The sequence below is a fragment of the Pleurodeles waltl genome, chromosome 4_2 (assembly GCF_031143425.1).
Source record: "Pleurodeles waltl isolate 20211129_DDA chromosome 4_2, aPleWal1.hap1.20221129, whole genome shotgun sequence".
Taxonomy (NCBI): domain Eukaryota; kingdom Metazoa; phylum Chordata; class Amphibia; order Caudata; family Salamandridae; genus Pleurodeles; species Pleurodeles waltl.
Window position 1 is genome coordinate 110,448,234 of NC_090443.1, and position 19,594 is coordinate 110,467,827.

Sequence of the window (19,594 nt, forward strand, 5' to 3'; positions counted from 1 at the left end):
CCAATAGCCCCTGTACACAATAAACAAGTGGTTTCTTCTGAGAGGTGCAGACTTCACTACAAGCCACAGTGTACGCATTGATACTTGCCAGAAGTATAGAGTATCAGAAAATGGAAGGTCTGTTTTCCAAACAGCTTCCAGCAGCAAAAGGGGACCATCCTCTGCTTGAACCAGAGTCCAGTACCATTTTGGTACCTCCTTCTTTAACTCCCATGTGCCTAGTATAACCTTTTCCCATTCCGTACTGAGCCCCACCTCCCATACCCCTTGTAGCCAGCTTTTTATTTGGATTTAAATTTGGATAACCTATCATTAGTCCAATCAATCAATCAATCAATCATAAAATTTATAAAGCGCGCTATGTACCCGTCAGGGTTTCGAGGCGCTGGGGAGGGGGGGTGGGGGGGGGGGAAGCGCTGCTGATTTAGTGGTCGAAGAGCCAGGTCTTGAGAAGCCTTCTGAATGCGAGGAGGTCCTGGGTCTGGCGGAGAGATGTGGGGAGAGAGTTCCAGGTCTTGGCGGCGAGGAAGGAGAAGGATCTGCCGCCGGATGTCTTGCGCTGGATTCGGGGTACGATGGCGAGGGCGAGGTTGGCGGATCGGAGTTGACGCGTTGGAGTGTAGAAGTTAAGTCTGGTGTTGAGGTAGGAGGGTCCGGTGTTGTGAAGTGCCTTGTGAGCGTGGGTCAGGAGTTTAAAGGTGATCCTCTTGTCTACCGGGAGCCAGTGGAGTTCCTTTAGGTGAGGGGAGATGTGACTTTGGCGGGGTATGTTGAGGATCAGTCGGGCGGAGGCATTTTGGATACGTTGGAGTCGTTTGATGTCTTTGGTTGGGATGCCTGTGTAGAGTGCGTTGCCGTAGTCAAGTCTGCTGCTGACGAGGGCCTGGGTCACCGTCTTTCTGGTTTCTGTTGGAATCCACTTGAAGATTCTGCGGAGCATTCGAAGGGTGTTGAAACAGGAGGAGGAGACGGCGCTGACCTGTTTGGACATGGTGAGGGCGGAGTCCAGGATGAAGCCGAGGTTTCTTGCGTGGCTGGCAGGGGTGGGTGGGGGTCCGAGGACGGAGGGCCACCATGAGTCGTTCCAGGCCGAGGGAGTGCGTCCGAGGATGAGGACTTCCGTCTTGTCGGAGTTGAGTTTCAGGCGACTGTTGTTCATCCAATCGGCGATGGATTTTAGTCCCTTGTGGAGGTTTGTTTTGGCGGTGAGCGGGTCTTTGGTCAGGGAGAGGACGAGCTGGGTATCGTCGGCGTAGGAGATGATGCTGAGATGATGTTGGCGGGCCAGTTGAGCGAGGGGGGCCATGTAGACGTTGAACAACGTAGGGCTGAGGGAGGATCCTTGGGGGACGCCGCAGATGAGGTTGGTGGCTTTGGAGCGGAAAGGGGAGAGACGGACTCTCTGCGTTCTGTCGGAGAGGAAGGATGAGATCCAGTGGAGGGCTTTGTCTTGGATGCCGGCTTCCTGGAGGCGGGTCAGTAGGGTGCGGTGGCAGACGGTGTCAAAGGCGGCTGATAGGTCGAGGAGGATGAGGGCTGAGGTTTCTCCGTTGTCCATTTGATGTCTGATGTCATCTGTGGCGGCGAGGAGGGCAGTCTCAGTGCTGTGGTTTCGTCTGAATCCGGATTGTGAGGGGTCCAGGATGGAATTGTCTTCGAGGAAGTGGATGAGCTGAGTGTTGACGATCTTCTCGATGACTTTCGCTGGAAAAGGGAGGAGAGAGATCGGACGGAAGTTTTTGAGGTCGTTGGGGTCAGCCTTGGGTTTTTTGAGGAGGGGTTGGATTTCTGCGTGTTTCCAGCTGTCCGGGAAGGTGGCAGAAGTGAAGGAGAGGTTGATGATCTTGCGGAGTTCGGGGGCGATGGTGGCGTTGGCTGAGTTGAAAACATGATGGGGGCAGGGGTCCGTGGGGGAGCCTGAGTGGATGGTGTTCATGGTTGTTATGGTTTCTGCCTCGTCCACGTGGGTCCAGGCGGTGAGGCGGCAGTCGCGGGAGGAGACGTCGGGGGTGGGGTCCGGCGGTGGACCGGTGTTGAAGCTGTCGTGGATGGTAGTGATTTTCTGGTGGAAGAAGGTGGAGAGGTCGTCGCAGAGTTTCTGGGAGGGCGGGATGTCGTTGGAGTTGGCTTTCGGATTGGAGAGTTCCTTCACGATGCCGAAGAGTTCTTTGCAGTCGTGGGCGTTGTTGTTGATGCGTTCGGTGAAGTGGGCGCGCTTGGCGGTGCGGATCCGTTGGTGGTGTTCGCGGTTGGCGTTTTTGAGGGCGGCGAGGTTGTCGGGTGTGCGTTCTTGGATCCATTTCTTTTTGAGCTTCTGGCAGTTGCTTTTGGAGGTGGTGAGATCGTCTGTGAACCAGGCTGGTTTTTTCTTTCCTTGGATGGTGGTGGGTTTCTTGAGCGGGGCAAGGGTGTTGGCGCAGTCGAGGATCCATTGATGGAGGTTGATGGCGGCTGTGCTCGGGTCGATTGCGTCGGGTGGAAGGTTGTTGATGAGGGTGCTGGTCAGTTGTTCTTGGGTGACTTTGCCCCAGCGGCGGTGGGGAGGTAGCTGGATGCGGTGTTGCTCTGTGGTTTTCTTATAGGTGAAATGGACACAGTGATGGTCGGTCCAGTGGAGTTCGGAGGTGTGGCGAAGGAAATGTGGTTGCTTGAGGTGAAGAGGGGGTCAAGGGTGTGTCCGGCGATGTGGGTAGGCGTGTTGACTAGCTGGTGGAGACCGAGGTTGAGGAGGTTGGAGGTCAGTGACGCGGTGTTGACGTCGTTCGCATTTTCCAGATGGTAGTTCAGATCTCCCAGGAGGATGTAATCCGGGGAAGCGAGGGCGTGGGTGCTTGCAAGGTCGGCGATGGTGTCGTTGTCCAGGTGGCTAAGGAGTCCTATGAAAGTAGAGAGCCCCCCGTGACCAATTGCCCCCATCGTGTTACACCCGCATCCTTTAGTGGGATAGCCAACACATCTTGAAAACACTGCTAAGTCCCGGGGCAGTTCCAAATCGGGGCCATCTCACTGTAGTATGGGATTCCTAAAATTCTTCTCACCTGAAACCATACCCTTGCAGTTTAATTTTTTTGTAGTACTTTGGATGGCCAAATTTGAACAGGAAATAAGTGCTTCTCTCCCGCAGGTCTTTTGTTAGTGCATGCAGTCAGGGGGATGTCTGCAAAAAAGCCTTAGATAGTAATAGCCTGGTATTTTTCAGTTGAAAGGCCCAACAGTATAATTGGAAGCCTGGGGGAGATACCCCTCGTCTAATTTATTTTTGCTTAGTTTCTTCCAGGAAATTCTTGGGTTCTTATGTGCCCAAACAAGACTAGAGATTTCCCCCTGGAGGGTTTCAGTTCGGGGGAACATGGCAGCCAGCTTAGCACTCCAGACGGGAACTTGCCGCCTCTCTGAAGCTCTTTGCATAATGGGCGGTAATGCGCCCCTCTTACCTTGGGTTTCTATTGTGGGCTCATTGACTGGAGCGGTTTGGCACAGAGTGGATGGGCTCCCCGATGTCGGACTCCGTTTTTGCCTTCTTCTTGGGTGCGGGGACCCCTCTACTGCTGTGGACACTGGCTGCCCTGCGGCTCCGGCGTGGTCAGTATACCCGAGCCGAGTATGGGCCCGGGAGTAAAGGCAGAGTCAGCACAAGCTGCCTCCAATATCCCACGATTTCTCCTGCAGATTTTTCTACACTGGCAGCGCAGGACGCGCAGATACACAGCTTTATTACCCTAAAACGTCTGCCTGGACCAGGAACCAAGACTAGAGGACAAGGGCCAGGAGAGTAATCTCCTAACGTCAGGTCTATTCAAACTAAAAACTGGGCTCGGCCTTGTAACTTCCCTGGATCGGCTTTCGACAGGCACCTGCGGCGAGGAGTAAACACGCCACAAAAGGTAGGAATCTGAATTCTCCACTATTCCGACACGACGAGGGGAAACTCAATGAGGCACAAAACCAGAGCAGGTGGGCTACTTCAACTGTGCAAAAGGGGAGGGGAGAAACAGGGTCCATGGCAGGATCAACTAACAGGAAAATAAAAATATCTCCCTCGCCAAATCCTTTTTTAAGGTACAACACGCTCAAGAGCAATTTAGGCAGCCTAATCCTCAGGTAACTTTAACACCGTCCCCATTTATATCGTATCCAGCCCTTTACCCCCACCAGGCTTGTTGGAAGATATAGGGGGTCTTTACGACCCTGGCGGGCGGCGGTAATGTGGCGGTAACACCGCCGACAGGCTGGCGGTGTTCCGCCAGCAATTATGACAGTGGCGGAATTGCCACGGCCATACCGCCAGCCCCTCCAATTGACCGCCAGGATTCCGCCAGCCTGTCCGTGGCGGTAAACACTGCCATTGAAAGGCTGACGGAAAGGGGACTTGGGGTGCCCCTTGGGGCCCCTGCAGTGCCCATGCACTTGGCATGGGCAGTGGAGGGGCCCCCAGGCATAGCCCCATCGCGCATTTCACTGCCTGAATTTTGGGCAGTGAAATGTGCGACGGGTGCTACTGCACCCGCTGCACATCAGCATTGCTGCCGGCTCTATTACGAGCCAGCAGCAATGTTGATGTGACATTTCCGCTGGGCCAGCGGACGGTAACACTGTTACCGTCCGCTGGCCCAGCGGAAATGTCATAATAGGGAGCCAGGAATACCGCCGGCAATGGCGGTATTCTGGCTCCTGCGGCGGTCTTTTTTCAAGACCGCCGAGGTCGTAATGACCCCCATAGTCTTTTCCTACAGATAAGTTCAAGGGTGCGTCCAGGGGGTCTACTGTTCAGTAAGAGACAGTAATTGTACCTGTGTCACCACATGAAATAGATAGTAGGCAACACTCTATAAACCATGAGAATACTGAGAATTCTGCCTACATTTACTTTTATTTTTAATGCCTTGCCTCTACATTTTAAGGCTCAGCGATTTAAAAAGGTTCAGGGGAAATCTCTAGTTTTATTTGGGCACATAAGAATTTGATCAGTTTGTCTCAAATAGGACACTGGTTTCACAGTTTCTTTCTCCCATTTTTTCATGATTTGATTTCAATGTTGTAACAAATGTTTGCTTGTTTTCAGCCAAGGAAGGAAGGTCAGTGTTTCAACCCTGTCCCTTCACGCCATACACCAACGGTCCTATTTCAGTCATAGCTCACAATATTTAGATTTCTAATCATTGTTTCATCATCCTGCGATGCATACTTGCCAACCCTATCAATTTAGGCAGCTGGCATCTCTTTTTTTTGGACAAACCACATGCTACATTTTTTCCTACTGCTTTTGGGCCAGCTGTGGATTTTATTTGTTAACAGCTGAATTTCAGCATCCCTAGCTAGAAGGGAATTTGATGTTATGTGATTTTGTGTGATATGATTGTTGGGCCAAAGTCCAATAGGCTAATTAGTTGTTTCAAAACCTGTAAAATCTGACGTATTTTTGTTTGCAGAATTTTAGGAAACTTGTAATGATGTGCCATAATTCCATATCACAATACTCTACTTTCTAATTACAATGATATAATATTGATCGTTTCCCTATCTACTTTATATCATAATTCTCTTATTTCTATTTCCAATAAATAACAAGTGACCTTCTATTTCTAACATAACAGGTTACATACAGACTTGTAAATTACATTTTAACAGCGCAATGTAAAATGTCTCTCCTGTTTGTTAATTAATGCATTTCATTAAGTAGTGTACTGCAATTGTGTATGCGGAGAATGCTGAAAATAAATGTATCGAACAAACAGCCTACCTAACTTGAAGTGTTTGGGCATTTTAGATAGTTTTGCTGCACAATATAATACAATTCCTCAGCAAACACTCTTTCTGATAGGAGGGCGAGTGAAGGATTTTGATTCACGTATTCCTATGATCTATAAAAGTATGTTGCTTCCGTAATGTCCTGTGAGTGATTAAAAATGTACACATTGCCCATGGCACTTGGCTATTTGGCTCATATGTTGTAATCTCACATATTCACTCTCAGGAGTCTTCATACACTCTAGCAGAATATCGCCCATTTCACAAATCTCTGGATTTATGCACTTCAGTCATTTCTCATATCACTGGTCTCCGATATTCCCATATACTCTTTCTCATGACCAATATGATACATCTAACAACGTTGTCAAAGTCATTCAAGAGACTGATAAAAGACATGAAACTATGTTGATGTCTCATATTTGTTGGTGGTAATTTGCAGGACTAAACAGTTTCCAATGGCTGAGGAAGTACTTACAAAATCATGGCCTGATTTAAAAGTTCAGACAAGTAAGAGTGCCAACAAGGGATATTATTCACAAAAGTATTATGCATTTCATGCGACTATTTAGCGATGCATATCATTAGCATCTGTCAATTATAGTCCATTCAACATGACTTTTGTTAATATACTAAATACCCACTTTCAGGTCTGTCTATAAATGTCGGTTTTCAAACGTATAACAGAATAACTAAGCAGGAACTTGCAAGATGTTTCCTAGAAAGAAAGGTGTTTGATACATCAACGTTTCACTCTCAAAATGTTTACATCCGCGAGGCCATCCTCAGGACAAAGATGTTTAAGAAGAAAACCAATCAAGCCCCCTATAGGTATTACAAGACAGTATATGAACAGATCAATAAAAAGGCACCTGAAGTCACTCGTGAAAACACAGGGAGTCAACGAAGATAGATTAGCCCCTACCCAAGTGTAACTCACACCAAGAATGTGAAAGAAAAAATAGGGAACTTACTCGCTTGTGAGGGTACCAGAAAGATGCATCTATTGCATGCATGACACTGCGCTAGCTGCTGTGCAGGTCTAGGGTTTATTGTGCTTTGTGATGGGAATAATTGTAGAAGTGCACTTACTATGTTTTAATGTGATTCTAAATTCCAATAAAAGTGATCTAGTTTCTGATTGTGATCATATCTGTAAATAAAGAAATATTGATTGGTAAGGGCTGCTAACAGTCCTTTAGATCCAATAGTTTGAAAGCGATAAGACAAATATTTACTAACTGACAACAGCTGGAACGCCGTTACAGGCCTTTTGTCCTTGTAAACAAACACCAAGGGCCATATTTATACTCCGTTTGCGCCGAAATTGCGTCGTTTTTTTTGACGCAATTTCGACGCAAAACTAACGCCAACTAACGCCATATTTATACTATGGCGTTAGAGGCGAATAGCGCCAAAGTTCCCGGAATGTGCGTCATTTTTTAGCGTGAACCCCTTCCTTGCGTTAATGATATGCAAGGGAGGCGTTCCCGTCTAAAAAATGACTCCCAGGCCTTTACGTGGTATTTATACTCCCGGGCAAAAGAGACGCCCGGGAGTTGGCGTGGCTAAAAACGGCGCATTTGCGCCGCTTTTTAACGCCTGGGTCAGGCATGGCGTTAAGGGACAAGTGGGCTCAAAATGAGCCCAGAGTGCCCTCCCCTGCCCCCAGGGACCCCCCCTGCCACCCTTGCCCACCCCAGGAGGACACCCAAGGCTGGAGGGACCCACCCCAGGGACATTCAGGTAAGTTCAGGTAAGTTTTTTTTTTTTTTTTTTTTATAATATTTTGTGGCATAGGGGGGCCTGATTTGTGCCCCCCTACATGCCACTATGCCCAATGACCATGCCCAGGGGACAGAAGTCCCCTGGGCATGGCCATTGGGCAAGGGGGCATGACTCCTATCTTTACAATGATAGGAGTCATGTTGATGGGGGATGGGCGTCGTTAAAAAATGGCGCAAGTCGGGTTAAGACGATTTTTTCGACGTAACCTGACTTGCCCCATTTTAAGACGCCCATGCGCCATTTTCCCCCTACGCCGGCGCTGTCTGGTCTACGTGGTTTTTTCCCACGCAAACCAGGCAGCGCCGGTCTGATTGCGCCGTCTAACGCCATTCCATAAATACGGCGCCCGCATGGCGCTTCAGAATGGCGTTAGACGGCGCAAAACTTTTTGACGCTAAACTGCGTTAGCGCAGTTTAGCGTCAAAAAGTATAAATATGGGCCCAAGTCTTCCAGCTTTCCCATCCTCTCCCATAACCTACGCCACTGCTCTACTGGGCATATGGCCCTGTCTGGGTAGGCTCTCAATTATACTCTGTGACCTCGACCCCTTTGGTCTGTTTTTGACCTACTGAACCACACCCAGACCAAATCCACCCTAAAAGTAATATCCTGCCACTGTACCCTCGTTGCCCCCGTCCACCCAGGAGTTCAGAGACCCTGAACGCCCTAAAGAACATCCATACCATTTACGTGTTGAATAACAAGGTCTTGTCCCCATCTAAACAAATTGCGGGTAAGGCTGGCATGAGGATCGTAAGAAGCGCCAAAGTCACTGGTCTCCTGGCTGCTCCCCGAGTACTTGCCTTCCTATTCCAACCCCCCAGCATGCATTTACCCAGCTCCCCGCTGAAAGAGCATAACCCCAATGTAACTTCTCCATGAATGCAATCTGTAAAGAAATGGCTCCCTGTTGCAGTTACCCCCCACTTTTTGCCTGATACTGATGCTGACTTGACTGAGAAGTGTGCTGGGACCCTGCTAACCAGGCCCCAGCACCAGTGTTCTTTCACCTAAAATGTACTTTTGATTCCACAATTGGCACACCCTGGCATCCGGGTAAGTCCCTTGTAACTGGTACCCCTGGTACCAAGGGCCCTGATGCCAGGGAAGGTCTCTAAGGGCTGCAGCATATCTTATGCCACCCTGGGGACCCCTCACTAAGCACAGACACACTGCTTGCCAGCTTGTGTGTGCTGATGAGAACAAAACGAGTAAGTCGACATGGCACTCCCCTCAGGGTGCCATGCCAACCTCACACTGCCTATGCAGTATAGATAAGTCACCCCTCTAGTAGGCCTTACAGCCCTAAGGCAGGGTGCACTATACCATAGGTGAGGGCACCAGTGCATGAGCACTGTGCCCCTACAGTGTCTAAGCAAAACCTTAGACATTGTAAGTGCAGGGTAGCCATAAGAGTATATGGTCTGGGAGTCTGTCAAAAACGAACTCCACAGCTCCATAATGGCTACACTGAATACTGGGAAGTTTGGTATCAAACTTCTCAGAATAATAAACCCACACTGATGCCAGTGTTGGATTTATTAAAAAATGCACACAGAGGGCATCTTAGAGATACCCCCTGTATTTTACCCAATTGTTCAGTGCAGGACTGACTGGTCTGTGCCAGCCTGCTGCTGAGAGACGAGTGTCTGACCTCATGCGGTGAGAGCCTTTGTGCTCTCTGAGGACAGAAACAAAGCCTGCTCTGGGTGGAGGTGCTTCACACCTCCCCCCTGCAGGAACTGTAACACCTAGCAGTGAGCTTCAAAGGCTCAAGCTTCGTGTTACAATGCCCCAGGGCACTCCAGCTAGTGGAGATGCCCGCCCCCTGGACACAGCCCCCACTTTTGGCGGCAAGTCCAGGAGAGATAATGAGAAAAACAAGGAGGAGTCACTGGCCAGTCAGGACAGCCCCTAAGGTGTCCTGAGCTGAGGTGACTCTGACTTTTAGAAATCCTCCTCCATCTTGTAGAAGGAGGATTCCCCCAATAGGGATAGGAATGTGACCCCCTCCCCTTGGGAAGAGGCACAAAGAGGGTGTACCCACCCTCAGGGCTAGTAGCCATTGGCTACTAACCCCCCAGACCTAAAAACGCCCTTAAATTTAGTATTTAAGGGCTCCCCTGAACCTAAGAATTTAGATTCCTGAAACTCCAAGAAGAAGAAGACTGCTGAGCTGAAAAACCCCTGCAGAGGAAGAACAGAAGACACCAACTGCTTTGGCCCCAGACTTACCGGCCTGTCTCCTGCCTTCCAAAGAAACCTGCTCCAGCGACGCTTTCCAAGGGACCAGCGACCTCTGAATCCTCTGAGGACTGCCCTGCTTCAAGAAAGACAAGAAACTCCCGAGGACAGCGGCACTGCTCCAAAAGAACTGCAACTTTGTTTCAAAGGAGCAGATTTAAAGACCCCTGCAACTCCCCGCAAGAAGCGTGAGACTTGCAACACTGCACCCGGCGACCCCGACTCGACTGGTGGAGAACCAACACCTCAGGGAGGACCCTCCGGCGACTCCAAGACTGTGAGTAACCAAAGTTGTCCCCCCTGAGCCCACACAGCGACGCCTGCAGAGGGAATCCCGAGGCTCACCCTGACCGCGACTGCCTGAACTCCATTTCCTGACGGCTGGAAAAGACCCTTCACCCGCAGCCCCCAGCACCTAAAGGAACGGAACTCCTGTGCAGGAGTGACCCCCAGGAGGCCCTCTCCCTTGCCCAGGTGGTGGCTACCCCGAGGAGCCCCCCCCTTACCTGCCTGCAACACTGAAGAGATCCCTTGATCTCCCATAGGAAACTATTGGAAACCCGACGCGTGTTCCCACACTGCACCCGCCCGCCCCCGCGCTGCTGAGGGTGTACTTTTTGTGTGGACTTGTGTCCCCCACGGTGCCCTACAAAACCCCCCTGGTCTGCCCTCCGAAGACGCGGGTACTTACCTGCTGGCAGACTGGAACCGGGGCACCCCCTTCTCTCCATTATAGCCTATGTGTTTTGGGCACCTCTTTGACCTCTGCACCTGACCGGCCCTGAGCTGCTGGTGTGGTGACTTTGGGGTTGCTCTGAACCCCCAACGGCGGGCTACCTTGGACCAAGAACTGAAACCTGTAAGTGACTTACTTACCTGTGAAACCTAACAAAACTTTACCTCCCCCAGGAACTGTGAAAATTGCACTGTGTCCATTTTTAAAACAGCTGATTGTGTTTTATGTAAAAAGTATACATGTTAATGTAATGATTCAAAGTTCCTAAAGTACTTACCTGCAATACCTTTCAAATGAGATATTACATATAGAATTTGAACCTGTGGTTCTTAAAATAAACTAAGAAAATATATTTTTCTATAACAAAACCTATTGGCTGGATTTGTCTCTGAGTGTGTGTTCCTCATTTATTGCCTGTGTGTATGTACAACAAATGCTTAACACTACTCCTTTGATAAGCCTACTGCTCGACCACACTACCACAAAATAGAGCAATAGTATTATCTCTTTTTGCCACTATCTTACCTCTAAGGGGAACCCTTGGACTCTGTGCATGCTATTCCTTACTTTGAAATAGCACATACAGAGCCAACTTCCTACATTGGTGAATCAGCGGTGGGGTACAAGACTTTGCATTTGCTGGACTACTCAGCCAATACCTGATCACACGACAAATTCCAAAAATTGTCATTAGAAATTGATTTTTTGCAATTTGAAATTTTTCTAAATTCTTAAAAGTCCTGCTAGGGCCTTGTGTTAGTCCCTGTTAGCATTTCCTTTTAGAGTTTAAAAGTTTGGTAAAAGTTTGAATTAGATTCTAGAACTAGTTTTTAGATTCTTAAAAAGTATTCCAACTTTTAGAAGCATAATGTCTAATACAGATGTGAATGTGGTGGAACTCGACACCACACCTTACCTCCATCTACAGATGAGAGAGCTAAGGTCACTCTGTAAACTAAAGAAAATAGCAATGGGCTCCAGACCTTCCAAACTACAGCTCCAGGAGCTGTTGGCAGAGTTTGAAAGAGCCAACCCCTCTGAGGATGGCAACACAGAGGATGAGTATAGTGACTTGGAGGGTGATTCCCCGCCACCAGTCCTATCTAGGGAGGACAGGGCCTCTCAAGCCCTGACTCCACAAATCATAGTCAGAGATGCTGGTTCCCTCACAGGAGGGACCAACCTCTCTGAAATCACTGAGGATAACTCCAGTGAAGAGGACATCCAGTTAGCCAGGATGGCCAAAAGATTGGCTTTGGAAAGACAGATCCTAGCCAGAGAAAGGGAAAGACAAGAGATGGGCCTAGGACCCATCAATGGTGGCAGCAACATAAATAGGGTCAGAGATTCTCCTGACATGTTGAAAATCCCTAAAGGGATTGTAACTAAATATGAAGATGGTGATGACATCACCAAATGGTTCACAGCTTTTGAGAGGGCTTGTGTAACCAGAAAAGTAAGCAAATCTCACTGGGGTGCTCTCCTTTGGGAAATGTTCACTGGAAAGTGTAGGGATAGACTCCTCACACTCTCTGGAAAAGATGTAGAATCCTAGGACCTCATGAAGGGTACCCTGATTGAGGGCTTTGGATTCTCCACTGAGGAGTATAGAATTAGATTCAGGGGGGGTCAAAAATCCTCGAGCCAGACCTGGGTTGATTTTGTAGACTACTCAGTGAAAACACTGGATGGTTGGGTAACTGGAAATGAAGTGCATGACTATGTTGGGCTTTATAATTTGTTTATGAAAGAACACATTTTAAGTAACTGCTTCAATGAAAAGTTGCATCAGTATCTGGTAGACCTAGGTCCAATTTCTCCCCAAGAATTGGGAAAGAAGGCAGACCACTGGGTCAAGACTAGGGTAACCAAAACTTCCACCGGGGGTGACCAAAAGAAAGTGGTTACAAAACCTCCTTAGGAGAAAGTGGATGACACTAGAAACAAAGAAAAAGAGTCCTCTGTAGGCCCCCAAAAACCAGACCAGGTAGGTGGGCCCCGAGACACAACTCAAAACAAAGGTGGGTACCAGGGTAAGAACTGGGATGCCACTAAGGCATGGTGCCATAACTGTAGACAGACAGGGCACCACATCAAGGACACTTCTTGTCCCAAAAACAAACCCCCTAGCAAAATCCCAGGGGTGACCAGTGTAGCCATTGGGGATGACTCCTCAGATGAGGAGGTCTTCATAGCCTTCAACTGGAAAAAGGGCCCAACAGGTGAGTTGGAGATTCCAGAGGGAAGTAGACACTTCCACCACCTACTGGTGAATGGAATCCCAGCCACTGCCCTGAGAGACACTTGTGCCAGTCACACTATTGTGCATGACAGGCTGGTGTTCTCAAACCAGTACATCCCAGGTGAGACTGCCAGAGTAAGAGTTAGCCTAGACAGGGTCACTGATAGGCCTGTGGCTTTTGTGCCCATAGAAGTGGGTGGGACTTTTAGCTGGAGAAGGGTGGTAGTCAGTACAGACCTCCCCCTTGATTGTCTCCTTGGAAATGACTACCCAGAGGTTAGTCAGAGCCCAAGAGAGGAACTGGTCCAGTGCCAGTCCTCTCCCAAGGATTCTGGAGTTCCTGACTCTGCAGTAAATGCAAGTAGGCCCCAGAAGAAAAAGAAAAGGAAACAGAGTAGGAAAGGTGGACAACCTTTAACCAAGGTTCCAGCAAGCCAAGGAGATTCTGCTCCAGTAGGGGAGAACTCCAAAAGTGGCTCTGATCAAGTCCAACCTGACCCACAAGACGTCCTGACTAGTCAGGCAACTGTTAAGTCTGAGTGGGTGGCTCCTCAGCTAACAGAAGAAAGAGTGGAAGAAGGGTGTTTACTACAAGATGTGGTAACCCCCCACTCTAATACAGCAGACAGGCACCCTGAACCCAAAGAAGCCTGTAACTTAGCCCCTTCCCTTGTAGGTGAAGAGCTAAAGGTGTGGTTCTGGGCACTGACAGCTGTCAGTGGCCTCTGCTGGGTGTTAGCCTTTATGGCTGCCCTATCCTTGGCATGGTGGTCAGACCCCATGCCAAATAGCAAGTTAGGCCCCCTGACCCTGTTGGTCATGGTGGGGTTACTCCAGCTCTGGGTAACCTCTTTGGGTAAGCTAGGGGTGACCCTGGCTAAGATAAGATTAGCAGAGGTGGATACCTCTAACCCCAAAATAGAGAGAATGGGTGAAGACATTAAAAGCACAGACAAGAGGCAGTTCAGATTAGGTCCTATCACTGTGGAAGTGGGTCAGTTCCCCAGAGGGAATGACCTGGACAGGAGGATGTAAGGCAGAGTAGGCCCTGCAACAAACCAGCCTATTTCCTCTACTCTTCCTCGCCTGACAGACTAGGAAGACTCTCCCAGCTTTGGCTGAGTCTCCTGGCCTGTGGGCTGGGGGGGGGGGCTTGTGTAAAGAAATGGCTCCCTGTTGCAGTTACCCCCCACTTTTTGCCTGATACTGATGCTGACTTGACTGAGAAGTGTGCTGGGACCCTGCTAACCAGGCCCCAGCACCAGTGTTCTTTCACCTAAAATGTACTTTTGATTCCACAATTGGCACACCCTGGCATCCGGGTAAGTCCCTTGTAACTGGTACCCCTGGTACTAAGGGCCCTGATGCCAGGGAAGGTCTCTAAGGGCTGCAGCATATCTTATGCCACCCTGGGGACCTCTCACTCAGCACAGACACACTGCTTGCCAGCTTTTGTGTGCTGATGAGAACAAAACGAGTAAGTCGACATGGCACTCCCCTCAGGGTGCCATGCCAACCTCACACTGCCTATGCAGTATAGATAAGTCACCCCTCTAGTAGGCCTTACAGCCCTAAGGCAGGGTGCACTATACCATAGGTGAGGGCACCAGTGCATGAGCACTGTGCCCCTACAGTGTCTAAGCAAAACCTTAGACATTGTAAGTGCAGGGTAGCCATAAGAGTATATGGTCTGGGAGTCTGTCAAAAACGAACTCCACAGCTCCATAATGGCTATACTGAATACTGGGAAGTTTGGTATCAAACTTCTCAGAATAATAAACCCACACTGATGCCAGTGTTGGATTTATTAAAAAATGCACACAGAGGGCATCTTAGAGATACCCCCTGTATTTTACCCAATTGTTCAGTGCAGGACTGACTGGTCTGTGCCAGCCTGCTGCTGAGAGACGAGTGTCTGACCTCATGCGGTGAGAGCCTTTGTGCTCTCTGAGGACAGAAACAAAGCCTGCTCTGGGTGGAGGTGCTTCACACCTCCCCCCTGCAGGAACTGTAACACCTAGCAGTGAGCTTCAAAGGCTCAAGCTTCGTGTTACAATGCCCCAGGGCACTCCAGCTAGTGGAGATGCCCGCCCCCTGGACACAGCCCCCACTTTTGGCGGCAAGTCCAGGAGAGATAATGAGAAAAACAAGGAGGAGTCACTGGCCAGTCAGGACAGCCCCTAAGGTGTCCTGAGCTGAGGTGACTCTGACTTTTAGAAATCCTCCATCTTGTAGAAGGAGGATTCCCCCAATAGGGATAGGAATGTGACCCCCTCCCCTTGGGAGGAGGCACAAAGAGGGTGTACCCACCCTCAGGGCTAGTAGCCATTGGCTACTAACCCCCCAGACCTAAACACGCCCTTAAATTTAGTATTTAAGGGCTCCCCTGAACCTAAGAATTTGGATTCCTGAAACTACAAGAAGAAGAAGACTGCTGAGCTGAAAAACCCCTGCAGAGGAAGAACAGAAGACACCAACTGCTTTGGCCCCAGACTTACCGGCCTGTCTCCTGCCTTCCAAAGAAACCTGCTCCAGCGACGCTTTCCAAGGGACCAGCGACCTCTGAATCCTCTGAGGACTGCCCTGCTTCAAGAAAGACAAGAAACTCCCGAGGACAGCGGCACTGCTCCAAAAGAACTGCAATTTTGTTTCAAAGGAGCAGATTTAAAGACCCCTGCAACTCCCCGCAAGAAGCGTGAGACTTGCAACACTGCACCCGGCGACCCCGACTCGACTGGTGGAGAACCAACACCTCAGGGAGGACCCTCCGGCAACTCCAAGACTGTGAGTAACCAAAGTTGTCCCCCCTGAGCCCCCACAGCGACGCCTGCAGAGGGAATCCCGAGGCTCCCCCTGACCGCGACTGCCTGAACTCCATTTCCCGACGGCTGGAAAAGACCCTGCACCCGCAGCCCCCAGCACCTAAAGGAACGGAACTCCTGTGCAGGAGTGACCCCCAGGAGGCCCTCTCCCTTGCCCAGGTGGTGGCTACCCCGAGGAGCCCCCCCTTGCCTGCCTGCAACGCTGAAGAGATCCCTTGATCTCCCATAGGAAACTATTGGAAACCCGACGCGTGTTCCCACACTGCACCCGGCCGCCCCCGCGCTGCTGAGGGTGTACTTTTAGTGTGGACTTGTGTCCCCCACGGTGCCCTACAAAACCACCCCTGGTCTGCCCTCTGAAGACGCGGGTACTTACCTGCTGGCAGACTGGAACCGGGGCACCCCCTTCTCTCCATTATAGCCTATGTGTTTTGGGCACCTCTTTGACCTCTGCACCTGACTGGCCCTGAGCTGCTGGTGTGGTGACTTTGGGGTTGCTCTGAACCCCCAACGGTGGGCTACCTTGGACCAAGAACTGAAACCTGTAAGTGAGTTACTTACCTGTGAAACCTAACAAAACTTTACCTCCCCCAGGAACTGTGAAAATTGCACTGTGTCCACTTTTAAAACAGCTGATTGTGTTTTATGTAAAAAGTATACATGTTAATGTAATGATTCAAAGTTCCTAAAGTACTTACCTGCAATACCTTTCAAATGAGATATTACATGTAGAATTTGAACCTGTGGTTCTTAAAATAAACTAAGAAAATATATTTTTCTATAACAAAACCTATTGGCTGGATTTGTCTCTGAGTGTGTGTTCCTCATTTATTGCCTGTGTGTATGTACAACAAATGCTTAACACTACTCCTTTGATAAGCCTACTGCTCGACCACACTACCACAAAATAGAGCAATAGTATTATCTCTTTTTGCCACTATCTTACCTCTAAGGGGAACCCTTGGAATCTGTGCATGCTATTCCTTACTTTGAAATAGCACATACAGAGCCAACTTCCTACACAATCCCTGCCAGTTTCCCCGCTATAGTCACCGTGTATAAGCGTCAAGATATACTGCACTATGTCCTCCGCCTGCTCTTGCTGGTCCCAATGCCTGCAGGCCCCATTTTGTAAAAATTCCTGCCAGGCTTGAGAGTATGTCTGGGGTGTGGATACCGCTAGCGAGTTCAAAACCACCTGAAGCATCCTCTGTCTCCTATTGTCCACAGTTCTGGGGGCATCTGTACTTTCGTAAGCTCTGCATCCGTGGTCAGCCCAAGGAACCTCTCCTACTGTGAATGAGACAAAGCATCCGCAATGTCATTGTCCACACCAGGAACATGTTTTGCCTTGAACAAGATATCGTGCCTGAGACAAAGCAAAACAAAAGTGTGCAGCAGCTTGCCGACCTGCACACCCCTTGCAGATTGCCTGCTGACCACATGTACTACTGCCAGATTGTCAGTCCTGAAAAGGACCTTCCTGTGAGCCAATTCCTTACCTCAGAGAGTCACTGCCACCACCAAAGGGATAAACTCAAGAAAAGCAATGTTCTTCCCTCCTCATTTCCTCTGCTGTGGCTATTCCTCGGCTCACCCCCTACCCTGCCAGTAAAGGCCAAAAACGCGACCCCCCCCCCACCACGGTGTCTGAAAAAATCTGTATTTCCCAATCCTATTCCCTCCATTGCTGCAAGGGGACCCCACTGAAGCCTCCAAAAAGAACTTTCACATCCATAAATCCTCCTTAACCCCTGCTGTCAAATGCACATGGTGGTGGGGCAAGCGTCTTCCCCCAAAGGACAAACCTCACTGCCTGCTGAACGTCTTCCCTGCTCTGACCACTCTGCATGCAAAGTTTAGGTGACCTCACAAGATTTGGATCTCCCTCACTGTAACCTTCTCCTTCCTCAGCATGCTGTCCAACAACATAGCCATCGCCACTTTCTTATCCAAGGGCAAATTTGCCTTCATTGCCACTACATTGATTTGAATGACCAGAAATGACAGAGACATGGCGGGTCCCACTGTCTTCTCCGGAGCCAGGAGAACCCCTAGCTTGTCCATAGTCTCCTAAAAGGCTGTAACATCGTCAGACATTGCCCTGGCTCCGGGTCACCCATCATGAAGAATTCATCCAGGAAGTGTGTGATCATTGTGAGCCCTGTCTTTGTTGAGAACACCCACTGTAGGAATGTACTGAAGTATTCCAACAGGAGATGGAACAATCCATTGGTGGAGCCTTGTCCACATATTAGCAGCCCTCAGACTAAATGCAGAGGAGTTCAAAGTCGTCACCGAGTGCCAGCAGCAAACGGAAAGCCGACTTAATGCCATGAGGGCCCCCTGTCCAACCTGTTCCACTAAAGCAAATGCCACATCTACCAAGGCGTACAAGACTGATACTTGCTCCTCGGGAATTAAATCTTTTACTGAAAGCCCCTCCGTCCAGAAGAGGTGCTGAATCAGTCTGAACTGCTGTGGCTATTTTTTGGGTACCATGCCAATAGGTGACATTATCAGATTCTGCATCAGCAAATATGGAAATGGGCCTGGAATGCAACCTTCCTTTATCTCCTTCTGTAACTTGTCCCTCACCACCTGCTTGTAAGTCCCAGCGGATTTCAAATTGTCTGCCCACCGTTGCTGTCTAGGCCCCATGTACCCCAGTTGAAACCCCCCCTCCCCAAAAAAAACCTTCTCATAGGAGGGCTGCGTCCTGTGGACTGTCGAAAAGCAGCTTATCCATCTTAACTGGAGTAGAAGCTATTTCCCCCGTTTCCTTCGCACCTCACCCTCCCCTGGGCATGTGCCCGGAAACCTGCTGGGCCCCCCACTGCTTTGCTGTGCTGGCCACTGACTCCCTGTATCTTCCGGAGTCTGTCCTCCATACCAGTTGATGAGAGCATGTCTGCCTGCGCACTTTGAACACTCATGCTGAAAGCGGCAGTGTTCTTGTGTGCACAGGCCCTTGAAAAAAAAACAGCAGGCCCCCACCTATCCTATGGTCTGTCTACTAGTCTGACCTTTTGATGTTCCCCCCACCTTTTCCCAGGTGGGATAGTTCCAAAAGGGGCAATAAAGAATGGGAAGACCACTCGCGGTGAATACTGTTTTCCTGAACTTCGCTGGTCCCATAGTGTGTTGCCATAAATCGGCATCGATCTCCTCCCATTGTGCCTCTGGGTCTACAGCCATGCGTGTCCTTGTCATATTGGACCCACACGTACCCCCTGTAATTCTGCTGGGCCTTTCTGGTCACCTCCATCTACTTGAGGAGGGCCACTGACTTCTCCGGGTACTTCTTACAGTACATGCTAGCAGAGATTAAAAAATGCTGCTGTCCAGGTCTCAATCGTTACTGGCACCCTGGGGCGTTTGGCTAGCTCTGCCTCCTCCTCCTTAGATCCCTCCTTTGACTGAAGCTGCCTGTGTAGGAGCTTCAACGCCTCCACATACTCCCCTTTCCAATTTATTTTCTTCATTGCCAGCATGAGGTGTACCCCCATAGACATAAATGTCCCCATGTATGGTAGTTTGTTAACCTTTACCTTCTTACACTCTGACCCGTCCTGCTTATCTAACTTACCGTCTGCCTCCTACCCCTCCGCAGACCTTGACCCTGTCGCCACTTTGGCGTCCACCTTCTGGTCCTTGTCTCCTTCCCCTTTCGTCTTGTTGTGTATTGCCAGGGTCCCCTCGTCAGAGCCCACACCCACGTCCACAATGTATCTACCTTTCCAAAGGCGGACCTCTCTGACACCGCCCACCTCCATGGCATCCACTGCCACAAATACCATTGTTTTGTCACCCTTCCATGCTTGCTTACCTTGCGTCAGGGTCGGTGGCCGCTCTTGACTCTGTCACATTGTCTATTTATTCGTTGCGCCCCGGTGCCTGTTAGGCCTTCCCATCGCACTGGGCACCTGCAACATATGACCAACAGCGTTATGGGCTCCAGCGCTCCAACCTCTGTTCGCCCCTCCACCACTCCTCCTCCCTGTCCAGCATGC